We start from the raw sequence: 10997 nt of genomic DNA on the forward strand, positions 1-10997 counted from the left end.
GATTCCTGCGGTTGGGTTAATATTATAACCAGATCATCCGCAAAAGCACACACTCTATATTCTTGCTGCCTAATCTTAATTCCCTTTAGGCCCTCCAAGCCCCGTATTTTATTCAACAATATTTCCAAAGTTATAATAAACAGTAATGGGGACAATGGACAACCCTGTCTTGTGCCCTTTTCAATTTGAAAAGAATCTGTTAAACTTCCATTAACTATAATTTGAGCTGTTTGCTGTTGATATATTGCTTTAATTGATTGTAAGAAATGTTCTCCTATTTGCATTTTTTGCAGTGTTTTCAACAGGAATTGCCAATTAAATCAATCAAAGGCTTTCTCAGCATCCAGAAATATGACCACCGCAGGAATTTGGTTATTCTTTCCCAGATATTCAAGTGCATTACATTACTTCTCATTTGTCTCCCTTGAATAAAACCTGTTTGATCATTATGAATCAATTGTTGAATAACCAACATTAACCTATTTGCTAGTATTTTAGTAAAGATTTTATAATCTACATTAAGTAGTGAGATAGGTCTGTAGTTTTTTGGTTGGGTAATATCTTGGTCTTCTTTGAGTATCAGGGATATAAAAGCTGTCTTCCAAGATGGAGGTACCTTACCTTCCGTTTGAATCTTATTAAATAGTTCCTTAAGAGGTTCTACCATTTCTAATTGTAGATTTTTATAGTAAGCTGCTGTCAAGCCATCTGTACCAGGTGCCTTCCCTTGCCTTTAACTGCTTAATTACCTGTAAAATTTCCCCCGAAGTTATTGGTTGATTCAGTCTTTGCCTCTGCGCTTCTTTAACTATGGGTATTTTTTCATTACCCAAGTATCTCTCTATATCTAGTCCATTAATTTTGTCACCCTTGTACAACACTGTAAAGAATTCATGGAAGACCTTTTGAATCTCACCCTGTTGGAACACTTCTCTCCTTCTGTAGTGCAATTTGGCTATGTTATGAAATTTTTGTTTTTTCCTAATCTGATATGCTAACCATCTACCAGATTTATTTGCATTGCAAAAAGTATTATGTTTTGCATATAACAGACTAGTGGCTACCTGGTCTGAGATCAACATATTAAATTGGTCTTTTAATAAGGTAATTGCTTCTTTAATCTTTATATCTCCTGGTTTTAAAGTTAACTCTTGCTCTTTCTTCCTAATTTCATCTTCCAGTTCTGTTCGCTTTCCCCCTTGTTTATGTCTATGTAATCTATTTAGATTTATCAAAGCTCCTCTCATATACGCTTTACTTGCATCCCATACAATTTCCATAGATGTACCCTTATTCATATTAAAAATAAAGTATTCTATTAACAATTTTTTACATTCATTAGTATATTTCTCATATCTGAATAAATTTTCATTCAATCTCCAAGATCTTCTTGCTTGTGTCACCCCTCCCACCTCCATCCAAACTGGATTATGATCTGATAAGACTCTGGCACAAATCTTTGTCTTCTTCACCCTAGAAAGCAAGTCATTGGTAATTAGTATGAAATCAATTCTGGAAAGGGATTGATGTCTATCAGAAAAGAAAGTAAAATCATATTCTTCTGCATTTCTTTCTCGCCAGATATCTCTCAGTTCAAAATCATCCATCATCTCGAAAAAGGACTTAGGTAGTTTCGCTCACATTTGAGTATTTGGACGAGAAACCTTCTTATCTTTCTTAGTATCCATAACACCGTTCCAGTCCCCCAGTAGTATGCAAGACCTATAATCCCACTGTACTAATTTGGCATGAAGTTTTCTATAAAATCCATCTTGTTGTTGATTGGTTGCATATATTCCCAGTAGCAATGTTCTTTTCCCTTCTAATACCAAGTCTATTGCAATATATCTTCCGTGGGGATCTGCTTCAATTTATTCAGCTTTCACGTCCTTTATTAAGTATATAACTATACCATTTTTCTTCTCCATGGCAGAAGCTATAAAGTGTTGTCCAAATCTTGTATTAATCAAATATTTTTGATCAGTTGATCTAATGTGAGTTTCTTGCAAACAAATTATGTCATTCTTGAACTGTTTAAGATAATGATATATTTTCTTTCTTTTCTGTGGAGAATTTAATCCATTGACGTTCCATGTTAGAAACTTAGTTGTCATCTTTGGCTCCCTGAAGCTTTTTTAGAGCCATCTGAACCTCCTGGAGTTTAAGCTTGGGTCTGGCTCCTCCCACTGCTTCTAAGCTGGTAACTGTAGCATCTTGACCGGTGACAGGTGTTTGTTGTGATTGTTGTTTTTTTAATTGTTGATCCATTCGTCTGGTAATCACATGGTTTTGTCTTTGTTCCATGGCTCCTTGTACGTCTGAGAGAGAAAGATGATCCATCCTTGTTGATAATTGTATAGTTTGCTGTCTATCTTGTCCTTCTTGTTCTCTTTCTCTAGGTCCAGGTGGGGCGGGATGTCCAGCCTTCAAAATATTATGGTAAAAATCTCGAGCTTTCCATACTAAATTAAGACGGTCAATGAGTGCTAGACCCACTGGTGCATCCCATCTGAACTGTAGCTGACGATTTTTAAGCTCTTCTACTAAAAAGGCATAGTCTTTCCTGGATCTTAGCATTTGAGGTGGTATCTCTTTCAGAACAGTCACTTCCTGACCCCTAATTTGAAGCTTGGTTTTATAGGACTCTTGCAATATCATATTCCTCATGTCTCTTGCAGTAAAGTAAATCTCAATATCCCATGGAATTCTTGTAAAAATGAAGCTAAGGATTAATACAAACAATTAAAAGTTCACGCAGACCTGGCCTGCACATGGCGCATGTGCGAACCGCGGATGGCTGCTGCTTCTTCCTTGCTCCGACTAGGTAGGCGAAAAACATCACAAAACACCACCGAACCTAGTCAGAACTGATGCGGGAAGAAGCTCCAAAGGTAGAGGGTGACCCAGGGGACACGAATGGGCAGCTGTTGGAGTGCTGCAGCTCCCTGAATGGCTCCCAGGCTCCGCGACCGCCCCGATAGTCCTCCGACTTCTCAGCGGTAGAGGAAATGGCGACATGCTGACAGCACTGTTCCCCGGCGGTTTTCATCGTTCCCAGCGTTTTTCGACCTTGCTGTGGATTTCCCGACCGGGGGAAGCTCCGAATTTGGATTTTTGGCGGACTATTGTGCCGGAGAGGGGGTGGCTGATTTCGGGTGGCACTGAGAAGACCTGGCAGTCGGCTTTGCTTGCTTTGCCTGCCGCTGCTGCGTTCCGCCCGAAGCCCCCCCCCCATCGCTTTATCAGCTGGCGACGTCTTGGATACCTCCTGGCCTTTCCTTGGCCTTTCCCAAGCACTTGGCTTTGCTTTCCACAATTGAGAGAAGCCCGAAGGAGCCCCTGGACTTCTTACCAGCTTGTCTGTGCCCGGCCGTGCTAACGAGGCCGGTGTCTTATAACTCTATTCCTTGGGTGAGAGACCAAGTAGTTCCTTTATGGATTAAATTGATCTGGGAACTGGATTGGGAATTGTCGTGTCTGGGAGGGGGTAGCTGCCTTGGATGCCATCAGAGGGGATCGTTTGGCAGGCCTTGGTGTCGCTGTTACGCCCCCCCCAGGTGCCTACCCTTCCCTTATACTATTCTAACGACTATGGAGACTATCCCCTTTTTCCCTGTTATTTTTACCATCTGTCTCTCCCCTGGTGCTCCCTCTCCTGACACCTGGCAACCCCCTATTGTGGTACCTTATCATCTGGTCTCCTTCAACCGCGGCCTCTGGACTTTTTGGCCTGCTGACACAGCCCCACCTGACATTGACTGTTATCACCATCATTACCCGGCATTGCCTCTGGGGCTTTATTTGGATCAGCACTTATGAAAGAAGGCCTCCGACTGTTTCCAACTGCCTCGGACTTCTTAGGCCTGCAAGAGGAGGATACGACTCACTCCCCTGTACACCCCGCCCGGACCATAGCTGGACTTCAGCCACCCTGAATGTTAAGAGCCATTTGGCCTTGCCTGATTTCGCACTTTAACTTTTGCACAATTTTTCTTTCTATCTTTTTCTCTCTTCTTGTCTTCTTTCTTCCTTTTGTATGGGATATGTATGGGATACGCGTGTGATTGTGTGAATGTGCCCACTTTTATTGCCCTATACTGCCGTATTTTTATGTGTTTTTAACTATTACGTGGGGATTGTATGAGTGAACGAATGAGTGTGTTTGATTCGGAGGGCCTGCCGGGGAATGCGGGAGCTATAGCTGTGGTTGAGGGGACCACGGACACGGGAGTGGGCCGGAGCATTACAGTCGTAACGGGGAGGGGCAGATATGGCGGGGACTTTAGGGCTGGCCATTACCGGGGAAGGAGGGTTCGCTACGTCACAGCGATCCCTCCTTCCGGCCCTACGAGTCCCACTCCGAGGCCAGATGGCGCGAGTAATCAGGACCCTGGTCTCCGGCTGTTGTCGCTAAATGCCAGGTCTGTTGTTCACAAGGCTCCCCTCGTCCGGGACTTAATTTTAGACGAGGGGGCAGACCTGGCATGTATTACTGAAACCTGGCTGGGCCCAGAGGGAGGAGTCCCCCTCGTAGAGATGTGCCCAGAAGGATTTCAGGTGCTCCATCAGCCGAGAGCTCAGGGGAGGGGTGGGGGTGTGGCTATTGTTATCCGGGAGTCTTTAGCACCTCGTAGGATCCCTGCTCCGGAGCTTGTCGGGTGTGAGTCCCTGCTGGTGAAGTTGGACCTCAAGGGTCAAATGGGTCTGCTGTTCACGTACCTGCCTCCCAACAGCGTTGCAGCAGCCCTCCCCTCGCTCCTCGAGTCAGTAGCCAAGCTGGCAATTGAGTTCCCCAGGCTTATGGTCCTGGGGGATTTCAATTTTCCTTCGCTCGGTGAACACTCTGATGGGGCGCAGGAGTTCATGGCTTCCATGACAGCCATGGGCTTGACCCAAGTAATTCGGGGCCCAACTCACTCTGCGGGTCACATGCTCGACCTCGTATTCCTCTCGGAGCAGTGGACTTGTGATCTTGGTCTGAGGGGTAATGAGATCATACCCCTGTCATTGTCAGACCACTGCCTACTGAGGCTTGACTTCCGGAGACCAAACCCCCACTGTAGGGAGGAGGAACTGACCAGGTGGTTCCGCCCCAGGCGACTGATGGACCCTGTGAGGTTCCAGACGGAACTTGGGGTTATTCCTGATACTCTCACCCACAGTCCGGTGGAGACTCTGGTTGCTGCCTGGCACTCGGCAGCATCGGAGTCCCTTGACCGGATTGCGCCACTATGGCCACTCCGAGGTGGCGGATCCCGGAGGCCTCCTTGGTTCACCGAGGAGCTCCGGGAGAGGAAGCGCCGGAGGAGACGCCTAGAGCACCTATGGAGGTCCGATAAATCCGATTCGAACCGAGCACTCTTAACAACCTGCACCAAGGAATACATCAGGGCACTTAGGGCAGCAAAAAGATCTTATATTGCCACCTTGGTTGCGTCCGCTGAGTCCCGTCCAGCTGCCCTGTTTAGGATAACCCGTTCCGTCCTAAATAGGAGGGATACGGGGGACCCCTTGCAGGGTAGGGCTGAAGACTATGTCCAGTTCTTAGCGGACAAAGTTGCTCGGTTTTGGTCGGATTTGGACTCCACTTCTGCAGATCCAGCCAAGGCACAGGTGGATAATTCGGTAGACCATTGCTGGGTTGAGTTTCAGGATGTTGCCCCAGGGGACGTGGACAAGGCCATGAGAGCTGTGAGTGCCTCCACTTGTGTACTGGACCCGTGTCCCTCCTGGCTGGTTGCCAACAGCGGAGAGGTGACACGGGGCTGGATGCAGGTGGTTATTACTGCCTCTCTTCAGGAGGGGCACTTCCCCGCCGCACTTAAAGCGGCGGTGGTGAGACCCCTCCTGAAGAAACCATCTTTGGATCCAGCCGTCCTTAACAACTACCGTCCAGTCTCCAACCTTCCCTTTGTTGGGAAGGTTGTTGAGAAGGTGGTGGCCTCCCAGCTTCAGCGGTCCTTGGAGGAAACCAGTTACCTAGACCCATTCCAGTCCGGCTTCAGACCTGGTTACAGCACAGAAACCGCTTTGGTCGCATTGACCGATGATCTCTGGAGAGCCAGGGATGGAGGCCACGCCTCCATCTTAGTTCTCCTTGACCTCTCGGTGGCTTTCGATACCATCGACCATGGTATCCTTCTGCGACGACTGCGGGAGGTGGGAGTGGGAGGCACTGTTTTGCAGTGGTTCTCCTCCTACCTCTCGGACAGGTCGCAGTCGGTGTTGGTCGGGGGGCAGAGATCGACCCCTAGGCCCCTAACATATGGGGTGCCGCAGGGGTCGGTCCTGTCCCCCCTACTATTTAACATCTACATGAAACCGCTGGGCGAGATCATTCGGAGGCATGGGATAAGATATCACCAATACGCGGACGATACGCAGTTGTATCTGTCCGCCCCATGCCAACTCAATGAAGCGGTGGACATGATGAACCGGGGTCTGGAAGCCATTAGGGACTGGATGAGGGCTAACAAGCTTGTACTCAACCCGGAAAAGACCGAGTGGCTGTTGTGTTTTCCTCCCAATAATTTGGCCAGTGTTCCATCACTCAGGCTGGGGGGTCAAATATTACACCCCTCAGACAGGGTTCGCAACTTGGGAGTCCTTCTGGATCCACAGCTGACCTTTGATTACCACCTGTCGGCTGTGACCAGGGGGGCATTTGCCCAGGTTCGCCTGGTGTGCTAGTTGCGACCCTACCTGAACCGGGAGGCTCTCACAACAGTCACTCAGGCCCTTGTGACCTCTAGGCTGGAATACTGCAATGTGCTCTACATGGGGCTGCCCTTGAAGAGCATCCGGCGACTTCTGCTAGTCCAGAATGCGGCCGCGCGAGTGATTGTGGGTGCACCTCGGTTCGCCCACATAACACCTATCCTCCGCGAGCTGCGCTGGCTACCTGTTGATCTCCGGGTGCGCTTCAAGGTGCTACTTACCACCTACAAAGCCCTTCATGGTAGTGGATCTGGGTACTTGAGAGACCGACTCCTGCCAATTACCTCCTCACGACCCATTAGATCGCATAGATTGGGCCTCCTCTGAGTTCCATCTGCCAGTCAGTGTCGACTGGCAACTACGCGGAGGAGAGCCTTTTCAGTAGCAGCTCCGACCCTTTGGAACGATCTCCCCATGGAGATTCGTACCCTCACCACCGTCCAGACCTTCCGCACAGCCCTCAAGACCTGGCTATCCCGTCAGGCCTGGGGTTAAAGATTATAATCCATCCCTGCCCGAATGATGAATGTTGCTTTATTCTTTTTAATTATGTATTGTCCTATATGTCATTATATGTTTCCCCTTCCTACATGAGTTATAAGCCGCCCTGAGTCCCCTCAGGGAAAAGGGCGGCCTATAAATAAACTTAAATGAAATGAAAATGAAATGAAATGACGTGTACAGGGTCCGCTCGTCTTGGATTCAGTAAATCAAATTTTTGTTCTGAGGATGGGAGGTTTGCTTTGCACTGCAAATCGCAGCAAGAATTCCTGGCACGGAGACAATTCTGCCCTCGGCTGACCTTCCCCACTCCCAGAAACGATCTGCGAAAGTTGGTTGGCACGTTGCCCGGCACAATTAGCTCACCTTATCTTCTTGGCCCGAAGAAAAGGTAAACAAGCTGTCAGATGGCTGATGGATTGCTCATCCGACAGATAAACGCACCAGGATTCCGGAGCTGTAACGACCAGCTCCCACCAGCAAGCCCCTCCCCCCGGAAGCCCTCAATACAGTCCTTTTTAACCAGTAAACCCAGGAGTTCATTTTTATCCATTTTGAACACAAAGTCTTTAAGGAGTTTTTAGTCTTTTATAAAGGGACTGCTCTTCCCTTCCTAATCAAACATCTCAATTTAGCCATTTATGAAAGTTCTACCATCTTTGTGATTCATATCACCATTGTGGCTATCTCTGTATTTTTTCCATATTTGCTCCCTGCAATTACCATGTATAAAACCAATCATCCATGAGTCTTTTGTAATTGGCTATTCATAAGTCCTAGGAAAAAAAATTCTAGTTTTATTGTAATATTATTATTTTTAGTTCTCTGAATATCTATTGGCATTCACTATTTCACTAGACTGCCATGCATAGTAAACTGTCCTTTATAGTTTCCATGTTTTCAACAGAAATTAGAAGTGGCTTTACATTTTTTAGATAATGTATCATAGGCCAATAGTACAATCCTCTTCCCCTCCTCCTCTTCTCGTGGGGAGGCTGGGGAATAACACAGCAAGGTGATGACCAGAGCCTTAGCGCAAGAGAGAAGCAGCGTCCTTTTGCATCCCCCTTAATCCCGCATACACCTTTGCTACGCTTTGGCAGTCACTTATGGGGTGTGCCCAAAGCAGCTAGATGGAAAGGGTGGGTATGTATGTGTGGATGTGCTCGCTTGCCTCTGGTGCATTTGGCTCTGGTGCAGCCCTGGCATAATGAACATTTCCCCTCTAGTCACCGAAACCGAGGGTGTCCCTTTGTGTGCATGCGTGCATTTCTTCGCCTGTGTCTTCGTTGGAAGGGGAAAGGGAAGCGTTTTGTTTGTTGTGGCTCCTGCAGCTGCCAAGTGAGGAGAGGTGAACTGAGCTGCAGTCCTTCTAAATGACTTCTAAAGAACGCCAAGTAGCAGGGCGGCTTTCTTATTCCCTGAGTAGAGCGCGGAACAGAGCGAGGAGCGCTAGAGTCCCCCAAATGCTCAATGTCACAGACCAGCAGGCTAATCCCGCTGCACCGTCAAATCCCTTGAGTGAAAACGAGGGCAGAAAAACGAAGCGGAGGGGAGGAGGCAGGTCGTCCTATCCGCGCGTGGGCTTTGCCTGTAAACGCTGCCTCTAAAGTTTTTTTAAAAACGAGGCAAGAGGAGGGAAAAAGGGAGATCTGTCAGAGCAAGCTCAAAGCTGCCGTTTGGAAGCTTTTGCTTCCCCTCCGTTAAAGCCTCGGGAAAGAGGAGAGGGAAAAGTCTCAAGCCCTGCAGGCGCCGTGAGGGGAATGGCAAGCTCGAGGGGGAGGGGGGAGAAGAAGAGAGCGCGACCGCAACAAGAGGAGGGGAAAAGAGGAAGGGGCAGTTGTGATGTTGGTGCTCAGGGTCGCAACCTCAAACCCCTTCCTGTGCTAGGGAAGTGGATGGCTCCATCCTCTCTCAGTGTGCGCCTGCGTGCGCACACGGCTTTGACCGAGGCGGCAGCTCTCAGGTCTTCTTGGTAAGCGGCTGGCCAGGCAAGTGCGCACAGAGTCATAACAAGTTACTTTGAGTTTGCTTTAATTGAAATTGAAATTGCTGCTGGAAGGAAGCTGTGAGGGAGTGTCAGTTTACCTATTGCTGAATGATTCAAGTTGTTAGTCGGCTATTAGCAATCAGAGAGATTCTCCCCCCCCCCCCCCTTCACACATTCTGTGTGTTGCTTCGCTCCCTTTCCACTCAAACGGGGAGAGGGGGAGAGGGAGGGAGGGAGGAAAAGGGACTGCACTGAATTAGAGCAAAGAGCGAACTGGCTGCAGAGGCAGCAGAAAAAGACACATCAAACATGGCAGCGCTGCAAAGCGTTCCTCCTTTAAAGAGAGGGAGAGGGTGAGAGACAGAGAAAAGATAGAAGCAGAAGAAGAGACGGGGGAGGGGGGAATGTGGGAGGCTGATTTTAGGCCTCCTAGCATGGAGAGAGACGCCCAACAGCAGCAGAGGGGGATGGATAGTCCTCCTTACATTAGAAGGTAGATATTTGACCTGAGTCAAATCCCAAGACAGAATCAAGACAGTTCACATTCATTAAGAGTGGGGTGGCTCACTTGGTTAGGATGTTGTGTTTGAGAGCCAAGTGCAGTACTGCATGGTGGGATGAGCTCACATCATTCACTCCCGCTCCTTGAATGGTGTCAAGAAAGAAGCCCCCACAGGCATCCCACAGGCAAGGGTGATGTCACCAGTTAATCCTTTCAATCTAGAAGCACCTTAAAAGATGCCTTTGATATGAATGGAATGGGAGTTCACATGTAATCAAACCCTATCCCAGCTATCAAGGGATGCCAACCAAAGAGATCTGCACAGTAATAGCTGAAACACTCCAGGGGCCCATACTGGCAGCCAGCTTATAATTGATCTACTAGGTAAGAGCTTTTCTAGAGTCAAGTTACTGCCCAGGCTGAGTTGTGTGAAATTGCCACTTGCGAACCCTTCATTGCTTAAATAAAGTACAAGGAAACATTTTCCTCTAGGCTGACTTTCACTACATGAACAATCTGGATGCCTCTGATAACTAGAAGTGTCTGAATGTGCCCATTCACAAGCATCTCATGCAAGCATCTACCCAGAAAAACAATTGATCCATGTTGAACAATAAAGTGTTTAGACTTACCACTCTGTGGTGAACATGTACAGGCATAATCCAATGCTGCTAAATGGTTGAAAAGGTCTGTTTACGGGATTTTCATACCGGATGTAAAGAGTAGTTTCACTTTTAAAAGCATGTGTGTTGCTCTAACCCTCTTCCTGCTTGTATTTCCTGCTTGCTTGTGTAAGGTTCCAGCAGTTTTTCCCGGGCCACTGAGATGCCAAAGAGAGTGGAGACTCCAAACGAGGCTTGCAAAAAGTATCAGCTTTTATTTATGGCCATCGTAAAAACTGGGTGACAAAACTACATACAAAACATACAAACAAATGCATGTAGGGAATAGCCACACCCTGGAAGAGTGGCTCAGAGTATTATATACATTTTAGGCAGATAGAAACAAAGTTTATCCAATCAAAGGCAAAGATTCGTTACCAATCTTTAAAGCGTTCTTTTGTTCAACTTTTAACCACAAGAGCTCACACATACGCTAGAAATGATCTGCTTGTTTCTGATTCTTATGCTTATGCAGCTAAATTACGGAAAAGCAGCAACTGTGGGCAAAGCAAAAGTCACCCACGGCCATTAGAAAAGCCAGTTTAAAGGCCAATGGTACTTTAGGGAAATTGTGAACTTCGTGGTCCTCGTCAAAAGGGATTTGCGTTTGGGCTGAGGGAATAAA

General features: G+C 47.4%; 1 protein-coding gene across 1 annotated transcript in view; it reads right to left on the reverse strand.

Moving 5' to 3' along the window:
- LOC148049549 (NACHT, LRR and PYD domains-containing protein 12-like) overlaps positions 1 to 10594 on the reverse strand; it is a 206453-nt gene extending 195859 nt beyond the window's left edge. The window contains exon 1 of the mRNA XM_087704001.1: positions 10343 to 10594. The gene's annotated coding sequence lies outside the window, so the exon portion shown is untranslated. The remainder of the gene's footprint in view (positions 1 to 10342) is intronic.
- Between the last annotated feature and the right edge of the window lie 403 nt (positions 10595 to 10997).

This window comes from Thamnophis sirtalis, unplaced genomic scaffold, assembly GCF_051295495.1.
Source record: "Thamnophis sirtalis isolate CommonGarterSnake01/CBP01778 unplaced genomic scaffold, rThaSir2_p1.2 scaffold_1, whole genome shotgun sequence".
In the NCBI taxonomy this organism is placed as follows: Eukaryota; Metazoa; Chordata; class Lepidosauria; order Squamata; family Natricidae; genus Thamnophis; species Thamnophis sirtalis.